The 14,663-nt window shown below is 39.7% G+C and overlaps 1 pseudogene; it reads right to left on the bottom strand.

The window, feature by feature from the left end:
- The window catches only part of LOC149317435 (protein CFDP2-like), a 36,610-nt pseudogene extending 23,071 nt beyond the window's left edge, over nt 1–13,539 (bottom strand).
- Between the last annotated feature and the right edge of the window lie 1,124 nt (nt 13,540–14,663).

Raw genomic sequence — 14,663 nt, 5'->3', positions numbered from 1 at the left:
ACAATGACATTTTGTTTTGAAAAATAGCAAAACACCTCCTTTCTGATTTTATACTTACCGTTTTTTCTTTCTTCTTCTCACAACCTTAACTTTCTCTGTGTGAAGCTCTAAAGGAAAGAGCCATGGAATAGAAGCCCAGTTGTCTCACTGCTATCTCCCTCCTAGTCCCAAACCCTACAATGTATTCACTCAGAAATCATGTTGTCTTTTTATATTCCTCAAAGTTGTAACAAGTTCTACTCCATGTGACTTCATCAGAGAGTGCATTCTTCTATCATACTTCCGAACCACTACCTATGTGCTGTTTTGCTAAACTCATATGAAATTTAAAACAATAAAAAGTAGTCCACTACGGACACAAATTGGCAAAAATCCAGCAAACATAATCTTTCTCCTTAGCTTTTCTTTAGTTTATTTACTGAAAATATGGAAGAGAATGGACTACATCATCCCCATGTCTTTTGTCACTTATGGCATTTATTGGAGGAACTTTAGAAAGTCAGAATTTACAGGGACATGTGCTAGTCCACATGGGACCAGAAGCAGAGTGTTCATATATTTAGAAACATGGAAAGCCTGGGAACTGTTGAGCCATTTGTTCTTTCCTTCTGTTATCGTAGAAGTTTCTGGGGTCCTTGGGGAGGCTGCTCTTGTGATTCACAGGGAGTCCTTAATTGCTGTGGAAGAATGGTCATTAACCAAATGCTAAATATCTGAAGGGAATAACAAAGTTGGTGGTTTGCTAGACCTCACACTGGGACTGGAGGTAAGAGTGATATATGTTGTTAGCACCAGTGAGCTGAAAAGACAGAACCATAGAAAAACAGATTGTTGGAGAGGAAAGGAGACAAGTAAGGGGGATGACATTTGCACACAGTGTCTAAGGAGATGAATGACCATGATCAGTAGATGGGATAGAAAATGAAGGAGAATATATATTAGCCAATTTCAAATAACTAACTAGTTAGTATTCGTTTGGAAGTATTATGTAATACTAAATAGCTGGTGTTAGTGTGTAAGATGTGAATTTAGACTAAACTGAGGTATGCATTATTATTTTCACTTATTTTTTGCCCCTCATACCATACTCACCTTCCTTTTACAGTGCATTATACTGAGACACATAAATACTTAATGTAATGCATCTCTCCACCATATATCAGATATCAGGTATCTATAAAACAATTGTATATTGTAAATTTATACAATGATAATAAAGCAAGCACTCTACCAATGTAACATTAAGAAACTACAGAAGCTAGTAAATGTGGAGTCGACATTTTAATGGCAACCATAGCTCTACTCTTTTAGTAGTGAGGCATTCCCTTGTTGTCCATAGAAAGGTTTTCTCATATAAAGCAGGCTCCTCACTTATGCATGCAAGCTCTAGCTGATATGCATCTATGAACTATATGTGAATATGACTGTTCAGAATGAATGGAATGAGGTCAGAAACAGAATGTGTATAATCTCGATTCACCTCCATCCACATTATAACAGACTACAGGACTGCTGAGATATTGAGAGATAATGGCCTGGATTTTGTTGGTTGGTCCTGATCACAGTAAACCAATTTAATTCACTACTGAATGGAGAGTCAATATGTAGGTAAATCCTCTGATTGAATTGGTCTATTTTAGTTGTGTTTAACAGCAGGATTCAAGCGAATTGGACAGAAATGTATTACTTGCACTTGGGACTTCCAATAGAGCCATGAAAAGTACTGGCTGACATTGGAAAAGTCACTATAATCTCATACTGCCTTACAACAGAGTTTTGAAGATTAAATTGAGTAAATTAAAAGCATTTACACCACTTTAAGATCACTGGTATAAAGATGAACTGTTAATGTAATTAATGCAAACAAATTTGTTGTTCATTATTGTGTGCCTTTAGTCATTTGTGACTTATGGCAAGCCTGAGGCAACCTTATCACAGAGTTTTCTTGGCGTTATTTGTTCAGAGAGGGTTTGCTCTTGCCTTCCTCTGAGGCTGAGAGAAGGTGACTTACTCAAGGTCATCCAGTGGGTTTCCATGGCTGTATGGAGATTTGAATCCTGGCCTCCATAGTCATATTCCAGTGCTCAAACCATACACCATGCTGAATATAAATAAATAAACCATGACCAGTAGAATCTTTCCCTCTGCCCTATTTTAATACATGTATTTAATTATATGTAATATAAATAAATACATATAATTAAAATTGGGGACAGTGAAAGAATCTGTTGCTCATTATTGCTTTCTGAGGATGGGATACCAAAGACTTTGCATCTGCCTGAATTAATCTGCCTTTCCAAGGTAGCTCAAAACAGATTACAACTGTTGCAGGTAAAACCAAGAGAAATTTTTATAGCTAAACAGTCAAACAATTATTGCTTTCAAATGCTATTATTTAAAAAGAACAGGGAGGTTTCAGGTGGGGCACTGATCCATTCAAAGACTTTTTCCACAGACAGTCAGTAGCTAAAATTGTAATTTTAAATTTAGATTGGCATTTTTTTTAAAAAAAAAACTCATTTAATGTGACTTTCTTTCCCATCCCTAATCTCTCTGTGTAATGTCAGAGGTTTCAGTGTAAATCAGTGATACACAGCAACAATTTAGTCACTAGTCCTATACTGTTAGAACAAATGTAGAAGAACAATTATGATAGCGTAAGTGTACACATTTGAATGAGTATCTTTTATTCTTCTTCAAGATGTAAACTGGGTGAGAGTTGATATCTGCCCAGCAGCATTTCCATTGAGACCACTAAAAGGGAAGGCCATGTGATCACCAATAGCAGCTAGTGAGAGTTAAAAATAGCCATGACTAGATTTAAAATAAATTTCCCAATTTCTCCAGCAATGCACCTTTCATATTCTTATGTTTACAACACCATGCACACAACCTTACCTGCATATCAAGGTCCTTTCATGAAGGGTGCACCAGAAGACTATTCTTCAGCTATATTCTTGGTCTTGTCTCCAGAAATCCATTAATTAGTGTGCACGAACCTTCTGCTCCTCCAGGATGCCCAACATTGCCACTGTCCCATCACATGGATGGTTATGCAAGAGCAGCTGCTTGTTGGTTTGCTTTTCATTGCAGATGAACATTATAACATCTGAGTGTCTGAATCAGGCGGTTTGGAAGACACCCAGAGTGGAAAAGGTACTTTCAGGACTTTAGGTCCTAGGATTCCCCATCCAGACTGTCCAGGAGATTCTGAGGGTTATAGTCACAAAGGTAGTCTTTCCAAGCTCTGGACAAGTTGATGATTGTGCAATGTTTACCTAATGGAATTTCATACTAATATTGTGAGAAGGCCATTTTGGTTGGGAGATTTTGAGAGCTGCTATCAAAAAAGTAACTTTTCCAAGCTCTCAATTCTCAAGAGTGCAGCTCCACTTCTTAGTAATTGCACAATACCTGTCTCACACTGATAATGGCTTTGGATTTGACCAGAGTCTTTTCTAGCATATAAATTTTAAAGTAGCAATTGCACTCAGAAATTACACTATGGGAAGTGGCTGGGGGGGGGGGGGGAGGAGGGAATCTGTGAAATTCTAGGGTGATCTAAGCAGACAGGTTGACAATGCAAGACATTATTTCCCCAAGGTCCTTCTGTCTCAGTAGTTCTGAAACACACACTGAACCTGCTGCCAAACCTGGCTTTCAGATGGAGGCAATAGTCATAAATACTGTGTTCTGCATTTTAAACATATACAAATATATAGAAAGATGCATGTGTCTAGATGGCATCTAGTTAGGGCAAAAGAAAGCCAACTTTTGAATAATTCGCATAATGAAACTGGAGAGGATCAGCCATATTGTATTTGAACATGAAGCAAAGGGCTAGTCAGGATTCTTTAGGGAATATTTTAGGAAATGAATGACATGATATAAAGACACATTTCTCTTTTGTGAGGTAGCATATCATAGAGGCAGAAGCTGTGTTCTCCTTAACAATGTTCAAACATGAGAGGTGTATCAGAATGCATGTGCAATATGGTAGAATGAGAGATAGTGTTTTGCACTGATTATGGCAGGCCTGAATTATTATTTTTTATTTTTATTTATTACATGCCTGATCCCAAGGCTCAAGATACAACATAGATAAAATAAATAAAACTATTTAAACACATGAATATAGAACACATTAAAATCACCCAGCATAAAATTAAAACATCCTAATTAGAAACAATCAAAGCAAACCCCTTGAATCAGTGGGATTTACATATCACTTGACTTGCCTTTCAACCATTGACTGGATGGGTCTACAGTAGGCCCAGTACAGACCGCCAGTTTGTGGCACCCTGAGGCCAATTTTAGGGTTCCAGAGCACGCAGCATCTGCATGCTCCAAAAACCCTAACACGTATGGACAGCACCATGTTTATGAGGCGCCATCCATACGGCATGTGTGTGCATGACACAATTGTGGCACCACATCCGCATTTCTGGGTGCCACGCTTGCATCATGGATGCATCACAGTGCATCAACTGATGACATCGTCCCACACACCTTTTTGGTCTGGAGGGATGCTGCGCGGTTTGGCTGCTGTGGCGTCCCTCCGAAGAGAAACTTTGGGGTGGTCTGGGGAGCCCCATAGTTACCACTATCAATAATAGTGGTGGAACTCATACAGTCTTCCAGAGGTGGTTGAACTGCAGCAACGCTCAGAAATCCTCAGCACTGGCTATTTTGGTTAGGGTTGCTATTTCACTTAAAGAACATATGGAATGCTGAAAAATTCCCAACCATGACCAAAATGATTCATGCCATGGTTTGCCCACTAGTAAAGATAAGGAAAAGAAACACATCTATGCCATAGACTGAAAAGAATATTCACCATTACTCATTTTGAAAATGTGGGCCTGGTACATACCAGCCTAAAGTGGCGTGTCTCCACTGGTACTAGGGTTAGGGAGCATGTGGCAACCGCAAGTTCCCTAACCCTAATACGTACAGGTGTCATCATCATGGCGGTGTCCCCTTCACATGGGCACCACCAAGATGATGATGATGACGCGCAGCATCTGCACGTCGCTGTTCATTGCGTATCTCACGAGTGCGCCAATTACTCATTTTGAAAACTTGGGCCTGGTACACACCAGCCTAAAGTGGCATGCCTCCACCGGTACTCCACCAGAGGCACGCCACTTTAGGCTGGTGTTACCAGGCCCAAGTTTTCAAAATGAGTAATGGCGATTATTCTTTTCAGTCTGTGGCATAGATGTGTTTCTTTTCCTTATCTTTACTAGTGGGCAAACCAATGGCGCACTCGTGACATACACAACACAACACAAAAAGAACCCAGAAGAACCGGGTTCTTTTTATTCCAGAGGGACGCCACGCAGTTTGGGTGCTGAGGTGTCCCTTTGGATGGAATCAGGCCACTGCCAGCCCACCTTTTTTCACAGGTATGTACCGGGCCTTGGTTTCCCAACACTTGGGAAACCTGGTTGGGACCAAGAGCACATAAACAAGAATTTTGTGCAATTTTTACTCTGTATTACAAAAGACGCAATTTTGTTTAGTGCTTTGGACTAGTACCATAGAAACTCTCTGGGTAACCTGGGTCAAGCCATGGTCTCTCAGCTTCAGAGGAAGGCAAGGGCAAAGCCTCACTAAAGAAATTCTGCTAAGAATATTTGAAATTACTTGAAAGCACACAATAATGCCAAATTTGCACAAAATGAAATGTTTCAAGAAATTATTCTGCAAAGAAAAACACATGATTTTTGTGTGAAAGTAGTGGTGGTGGTGGCAAAAATCCCAGGAAACATATTTTTAAAATTTATTTATTTATTTATTTATTTATTTATTTATTTATTTATTTATTTATATCCTGCAATTTCCCCTGATCAGGACTCAAAATGGATTACAACAATTTAAAGAAAATATTGTAAAAAAAAATCCACAAGATAAAAAAGTTCAAACAAGATTAAACAATAAAAAATTAAATCTTGATTAAAACATACATCAGTAACACAAACATTCACCTACACCCATGGACAGCAATTATTCTGGGAGCAGCCACTGAGAAAGCCCTCTCTTGTGTTCCAACCAAATGTACCAGATGGTGGGACAGAGAAAAGAGCCTCCCAGCAAATTTCAGCAGATCTCACCAACAGAATGCCTAATCTGTCCCAGCCACCAAGCTTCAGGCAAATACGCTCAATCCCAGAAAACTGAGTGACAGGGTACCTGGTCTGGGATGTGTTTGAGGATTTTTTATAGACTGCTGCAACTCCAACACCATGTCTTGCCCCCTGCTGAACAGAGAATACTGGTGTACAAAACTGAGATAGATTAACTCCTCCAGAGTCATGCAAACAGATCTCTGTAATAAATGCAGATGACACTAAATTAGGAGAAGTGGAGAATAGCCTAGAGGGCAGGATCAGAATTCAAAATTACCATAACAGATTAGACAGCTAGGCCAAAACTAATAAAATAAATTTTAATGGGGAGAAATATTAAAGTTAGGTAGTAAAAATTAAATGCATAATTATAGAATGGGTGACACTTGGCAGTACATGCAAAAGGGTTCTAGAGTCTTAGTGAGCCACAGGCAATGTGATGTCAGCAATGTGATGAGGCAGCTAAGAAAGCCAGTGCAATATTGGAATGCATCACAGGAGTATAGTGTCTAGATGAAGGGAATTAATAGTACCACTCTATTTTGTTTTGGTCAGACCTTATCTGGAATGCTTTGTCCATCACAAGAATAATGTGAACAAACTGGATCATGCCCAGAAGGTTAAGAAGTGGCATGATATCCATGTTTAAATATTTTAAGGGATGCCTTATTGAGATGGAGCAAGCTTGTTTTCTGCTGTTTCAGAGACTAGGAACAAGGACAATGGATCCACAGAACAATGGATTCAAAGTACAGAAAAGAGATTTCACCTACACATTAGGAAGACCTGCTAGATTATAAGAGCTGGTCAGCAGTGGAACATGTTGCCTTGGAAAGTGGTGGAGTCTCTTCCAGAGGCTGCAAGGCCATCTGTCCGGAGTGCTTTGATTGTGCATTCCTGCCTGGCAGGGAGTTGGTCTGGATGGTCCTTGTGGTCTCTTAAACTCTATGATTTTCTGAGTTATGATTTATGTCAGGTTTGAATGGTCATCTATGATCAAATCCCATGTACCAATTGGCATTCACCTGCAGCATTTTCAACCCTGGAGTTGTGTTGCCAAGACCATCCAGGTCATTTGAATGGGGGGACATTTTAAATACAACTAGCACCCTATTCCTGTCCCATCAATTAAAGTGTAACCGTCTCCACTTTCCTCTGGTCTATAGAACTGTAACGGCTGACTCTCACAACTGGTATCTCTTTTTCTCTTTTCTTCCTATTGTAAACTGCCTGTATATGTACAGATGATAATGTAATGGTAAAGTGCACTGTAAATTAACAGAATGCAACCTTGCCTTGTAAGCAGCATGGCTAGCCTTTGCACTTTTGTTCCCCTGAAGTGACTGACTGCCCCAATGTGGCTATTCCCCCTTTGGAGTAGCTCCTTTTGGTGGTGATTCACCAAATGCAAACTTGGTGGCTTTTGAGCAAAACACACCAATGTTTTTTGAAAAACTACATTTCTGGAAAGTACCCATATGCATAAATATTATTTTTTAGTTTGGAAAATATATTTTTGCATTTAAAAACATCCACTGTTTCTAAAAACACATTTTTTGTGCAAAATTGGGGGGTTTATGCCAATAATTTCCAGAATCACTTAAAGGTGTGTGAATACGAGGCAAAGGAGTTTATCGCATGGCTTAAAAAAACCTGACTTACCCCAGCCACACTGAAGTCACTTTTGGGATAATGTTGGATATTATCATACACAAAATGCTGCCGTTGCTGCTTCCAGGCTCAATCTGAACTAACTTCTGGCTAGAAGCCCTGCTCAGCCAGCCTCTTTTCAAAACCAGGAAGCTCCTGGCTTTGCAAATTGTCCAGCTGAGCACAGCTTCTAGTCAGAGGTTAGCCAGGCTTCAGCAGGGCAGCAGCATTGGTGGCATTTTTCATGTGATAATACCTGACCTTATCATGCAAGAGACATCAACATGGAAGGGGTAAATCGGGTTTTTAAGCGATGTGATAAACTCCAAAAGACTGTACAGAAATACTTGTTTTTCCTGCATTGCAGAGAAAATTTCAGAAATTATTCATTCTCATGTCTGAAGATGTGCAAAGAGTTACATCCTTATTTTGTGCACAAAAGGGGAAGAGACATAGTTCAGTTATAACACACATGCTATTTTGAAGTAAAGGATAGATGAATCTGTCAGTTTCACTTCCTTACATACACAATTAAAAACAAAACAACTCTAATTTTTCTCCATCAAATCTGTGATGAAAGTAGGAAATTTACCCAAAGTTACGTGTAGTGGAGTCTCCTTCCTTAGAGGTCTTCAAACAGAGGCTGGATGGCCATCTGTCGGGGATGCTTTGATTGTGATTTCCTGCATGGCAGGGGGTTGGACTGGATGGCCCTTGTGGTCTCTTCCAACTCTACGATTCTATGATTCTATGTCAAGGCTGTAATTGATGTTTTTACTAATGGGACAATTTGAGTGGTAGCTCCTTTAGTTTTTCAGATTTGTTTCACACCAAATTAATTCAGACAGTTAAAGCTAGTGTGCTGGCTGCACTTGTTCCTCAAGATGCGTCATCTGTCTGAGGTAATACATGTCTCAGATCTCATTTGGTTTACTATATAATACTGCTCATAGGGCTATGTTTGAAAAGAGTTCAAAATATTCACATGGCTTAAAAAGCTGCAGCCAGATGGTTAACCAGAGCTGTTTGCAGAAAACATACAATTTCCTTGGTATGATAGATCCAGTGGCTACCAGCCTATTTCCAGGCACAATTCAAAATGCCCGTTATGACTTATAATGCCTTTACATGGCTTGGGTCCAGACTATCTGAAGGACCACATTTCCCCATACAAAACATAACAGGGTTTGAGACCTTTGGGGAAGGTCCTTCTTTCATGCCAAACTCATGGGGGATTCAAGAGAAAGCTTTGTTCTTTGGAAACCATATTTCTGATTGCAGTCTGGCAGTCATCAAACACATTTTAACATCCATGGTTGTCTATAACAGTCATAATTTTGCTAACACAAGTTTGAAGCTGAATCTTATGAGTTCAAAATGATACCAGACATTTGGCTTACAAAGGCTGTAGGTCATCTTGTGAAAAAAAATCATTTGGCATCCAAGTGACCAATGTCTGCTTGGACAGAGAAGGCATCCTGTAAGATGACGCAACCAGTATATTTTTCTGGAGAACACTCAACTGTTGTGAGGAGCTGTTTCAAAAATTCTGAAATAGACAGACATGGCATATGGGAGATGTTTCATTGTCACTGCAGTCAGTTAGCTATTGGCTTACGTTTTTATCCTTGTTAATGTTTTTATCCTATTTAATGTAACTTCAAATGTTCCCATATAAACGTCTTATCCATTTTACAAAACCTGCTAAGCTCTTGGTCTTAATAATACCTTGACACGATGAGTTCCACAGGTTAATTATGCATACTGTTAAAACCCCTTCTTATTTCCTGTATATAACATATTCTTGTAAGCCTGTGAGCACGGCTAAACTGAAGAAGACTGCAGATGCCAAAGAAGTGTAATCATCCATTACTTGCGAAGTGATATATTGCATCAGTTATTTGCTGGAGATCAGAAAATTCAGTTGTGCTTATTTTCTTCCATAATATGTAACTTAATTTTTCTTTTAAACTTTTGCTTTTTAAAATCTTTTTGTTGTTGTCAATACAAATGTGCCTGTATGGATAAGATTTTATTTTAACATCAAGAATTTATGAACCCAATATATTTAATATATACTATATTTAATATGTAGATACTGCTTCCTATTTATATGTTTGCTATTTAAAAAACTCAGAATTTTGAGAAATAAGTGTACAGTACAGTTCCCAAAATATTCTTTTTATATAACAACATTTTTGCCAAGTTATTTCAATAATTAAATGGAATAGTTTGGAAAAAGAGTCTGACCCTATGGATGCATGGAGAGAGCTGAAGCTTCAGCCAGCATCTGATTACTTGTGATGTTCTTATTAGCTAAGTTGATACTGACATAATATACATGAGCATGCTGTGTTCTGCACATATCTTTAAAAAACAAAAACAAATCAATATTCACATTTAGTATCATAGTATTTCACTGACACATGGTCATTGGATTTGGATTGTTCTTGATATTATTTGCGGTTTACAGTCAAATAGTCATAGATCTTGTATGACATAGGCATTTGCATACTTAGCTCTTGTAAGCTTTCTGACTTCAGTTACATATGCATCTATTTATGAATTTATAAATCTAATTATAATAAATTACCACCAAGTCCCATTTCTTGTGCTTTCTTCCTGGTTCTGAGACCAAAGAAAGCTAAAATGGTGTCAGTCAGAAAGCAAAAACCTGGAACGGAAATATCAGCTTTTGGTGCTGGGAGGGCTAAACATAAAATATAAAAGATGTGATCCAGCAGTCATGTGTTATCATTAAATAATGTATTAATTCACCTTCACCCCTGTATGAACAGATAATTTACAAAGGCCTGGTGCATAATGTTAATTTAACTGATATAAACATGCATGAAATGCCCATCCACCATGAGTCAAAGTGTTAGCTTGGTATGTATTTTTTAAAAGTTCATGGCTGTGGAATTGTTGTGAAGATATATTGTCATGGATAGATCTTTCATTATGATCATTTTAATCAGATCCTACTATTGATATTATAAGTTAAATCGTAGCATTGTACAATGTGCCTGGAGGTGTTGACTATATTGTGCCACTATCATATTCTAGGGTGCGTTACAGACCACCATAAGGGACGTCCTCAGGACGTCCTAGGTTTAAAAAGGGGCGTCATTTCTTGACGCCCCCAAGCCTAATATGTCCTGAGGACGTACAAGATGGCGGTGCCCCATCTACATGGGGGCTGCCATGATGGTGTCACAAACGCGCTGCCTCCAAACGAGGCAGTGCGGACATGACGCCGTCGCGCCGTGTGAGGGCGCTTAGTGTGCCCTTTCGTCAGCGCAGGAAGGAGCTCCAAAACGGAGCTCCTTCCTGGTTTTGCGTCGCTGGCGCAGCCTTTAGATGGCTGCACCCAGTGACGTAGAGGAGAAAGGAGCCAAGTGGCCCCTTTCTCCTCCTCCCTGCCACCACGGGGTGTCCTTGGGGCTTGAAGCCCCAAGGACACCCCTTTCCAAGCCTTGGAGAAGTGGCCTTTTGCCACTTCCTCGTGGCCTGGAAAGTGGCGGATTGGGGCCTCAGCGGCTGCCGCTGTGGCTGCTGAGGCCCCAATCCGGCGGGGAAAGGGGCGGTTGCAGGCCGCCGCTTTTCGGTGGTCTGTAACGCACCTTAGTTAAATAAGAGAAGGTGCTACATGATCTTTTTTTTTAATCACCACTATAATCTCATTTCTTTTAAATATGTGATTTAAATGCCTTGTTGTTGTTGTTATCCACCCTGGAGTCAATCTTGACCCATGGCGACCTTGTAGATGAGACACTTTCAAAACTCCCTATACTCCACTGCTCTGCTCAAGTCCTGCAAATTCATACCCATGACATTCTTGATAAAGTCCATCCTTCTAGCATGTGGCCTTCGTCTCTTTCTGCTTCCCTCTACTTTTCCTAGCATTATTTTTTTTTCCAGTGAGTTGTGCCTCCTCGTTATGTGGCCAAAGTATGACAGCCTCAGTCTAGTCATCTTGGCTTCCAGAGAGATTTCTGGTTTGATCTGCACTAGGACCCATTTGTTTGACTTCTTGGATGTCCATGGTAACCTCAGCACTCTTCTCCAGCACCACATCACAAAGGAATTAATTCTCTTCCTATCCACTTTTTTAACTGTCCAGCTCTAACCTCCATACATTGTAATAGCTTGGATGATTCTAGCTTTTGTGCTCAGTTGTATGTCTTTACATTTTAGGATATTTTCTAGTTTTCTCATAGGTGCCCTCCCCATTCTTTGTCTTCTTATGATTTCTTGACTGCAGTCCCCACTTTAATTGATATTTGATCTCAGGTATGAGAATTATTTTACTATTTCTATTTTTTCATTGTCTAGGTTGAATCTGTGTAAATTTTCTGTGGTCATTATTTTTGTTTTCTTTATGTTCAACAAAAAGCTTGCCTTTGCACTTTCCTCCTTGATCTTCCATAGTAGTTATTCCAAGTCTGTGATGTTTTCCGCTAGTAGTATGGTGTCATCTGCATATCTTAGATTGTTGATATTCCTTCCTCCTATTTTCACTCCTCCTTCTTCTGTGTCCAATCCTGCTTTTCGTATAATACGTTTTGCATACAAGTTGAATAGATAGGGTGAGAGGATGCAGCCCCCTTTGCCAAACCATTCTGTTTCTCCATGTTCTGTCCTGACAGAGGCCTAATGTCCTGAATAAAGATTCCTCATTAGGACTATCAGAATTGTTGGCACTCCCATATCTTTAAGGGTGTTTCATAGTCTTTCATGATCTATGCAGTCAAAGGCCCTGTTTAGTATATAAAGCACATGCTGATATTATTATTATTATTATTATTATTATTATTATTATTATTATTTTGCAATTCGTGTGACTGTAAATGTCCTTCTTTTATTATGTTCCTGGCTTCTGACCATAGTTCTTCTGGTTCCTGGTCTATTATGCTTATTAGTTCAAATCTGTTCCTTATAAATTCTGTTGAAATATTGTTTAGATCAAATGTTGGTATGAGGACTGGTTTTGTTCTTTTCTTAAGTTTTACTCTTATTTTTGAAACAAGAAATTTGTGGTGTGTGCCATAGTCAGCTCCCGGTCTAGTCTTGGCTACCAAAATGGTGCTTCTCCATCTTTTGCTTCCGATTATTTAATCTACTTGGTTTTTGTGTTGTTGATCTGGTATAGCCTTCGCTTTGGTTGTATGAAAAAGATGTTTGCAATGAATAGATTGTTGGCTTCACAGAAATCTATCAGATGCCCACCTGCTTCATTTCTTTTGCCTAATCTGAATCTGCATATTGTTTTTGCTTCCAACATTGGTGTTCCAGTCACCTATGATTAGCTTAATGTCCTGTGTTGGTGTGTTGTCAATTTCTTCCTGGACTCCTTCGTAAAACCTCACTATTTCTTCCTCTTTTGCATCTGTGGTTGGTGCATATATTTGAATTATGGTAATATTCATAAGTTTTCCATAGAGCCTTATTGAGATGATTCGGTCTGATTTGGCATTATATCCCTTTACTGCTTTTGCCACATCTCTCTTTAGTATGAGTGCTACCCCATTCCTTCGTGTATTCTCATTCCCTGAGTAGAACACAAAGTGGCCCATTCCTGTCCATTTTAGCTTGCTTACTCCCTGTACTGTTATGTATTAACATAGCAACCCATTTCCATTTTTACTATGTCCAGCTTCCTTTGGCTCATGCTTCTCACATTCTATGTTCCTATTATATGTATTGGGCTGCTCTGGATAGGTTTTGGATTTTTTAGCGGAACTCCTGCTTGCCTCATCGTCTTTGGGGTTTGCCTTTGGCTCCTTTAACAAGTGTGATTTCCACTGTTTTTCTAGCTTTGTGTTTCTTCCTTTTTCTTCCTGTGTCTCACTTGGAATGTTTCATCATGGGATTTTCTAGGTGAGGAGCTATGCAATGAGGGTCACCATTACATCCCTGCACACAGTGCTAAACAAATGTTATCCATTATGTCAACTGTTGTTCTCTCAACATTAGTGCCACCCACCACTGCTGCCACCACTCAGTAGCTGTTTGCCTCTCTGTGCAATCCCTCCCCTTTGTTGTCTGATTGTTTCTCTACTCCTTTCCTCCCCCATCTGTTACTCTTCCCCTCTCATGTCCTCCCTCCTTTAGTTCTTCCACTTTCTCCTGGTCTCTTGTCAAGTTCCTTTGGCCCTTGTGGCCTGGATCTGGTGCTTCATCCCCTCTGTCCCCTTGTTGTTCCCAGGAGCCCTCTAGTATCTTGTGCTGCCTCTTTGTCCTCTGGGCTTGTGGAGGGCAGAGTTGACCTTAGCCCTCAATCACCTCATTGTTCCCAGGAGTCCTCCAGTCTCTGGCCCTGCGTCTTTGTACTTGTGACGAACTGACTTACAAACCAGCCAGTCAGAAGCCAGAGATCCACTAGCCAATCAGGTGCTGGCTGAGGAGTTTGAACATTCTGCTTGGCAGTTGGGTTGAGTCAGTTAGGGTTTGGAATCCTGAGGGATGAAGCTGGAGTTCAGTGGGGGAGACAGTTAGGATTAGAGACTGAGGGAACAGTAATTTGATAATAGACCAAGGAGGGGTCTGTTAGGTCCAGAGAGGGACAATATTAGTTCTGGACAGTCTAGAGAGGAGAGACTCAGTGTAGCCAGACTCAGGAAGAGGGGTTTGGGTTACATAAATTCTGGAGTGATAGTATAGCCTGTGCAGCTGAGTTATTATTAGAAAGTTAAAACCAAACTTGTATATATGCAACAAAAGAAGACATAGTAACAACTTCATGTCAACTTACTTTTGCCTATTCTGTGTTAAAATAAACTTTTATTATTGTTTAACTATCCACTCGGCCTGTGATTTAACATGCATCCACGCTACTGATCTTTAAAAACCCACAGGGGTGTTGAGTCCCCAAGAAGGAAG

The sequence above is a fragment of the Sceloporus occidentalis genome, unplaced genomic scaffold (assembly GCF_023333645.1).
Source record: "Sceloporus occidentalis isolate IW3139 unplaced genomic scaffold, rSceOcc1.0.p SCAF_3, whole genome shotgun sequence".
Classification (NCBI taxonomy): Eukaryota; Metazoa; Chordata; class Lepidosauria; order Squamata; family Phrynosomatidae; genus Sceloporus; species Sceloporus occidentalis.
The sequence above is the reverse complement of the archived record's forward strand: the minus strand, read 5'-3'. Positions and strand labels throughout refer to the sequence as shown.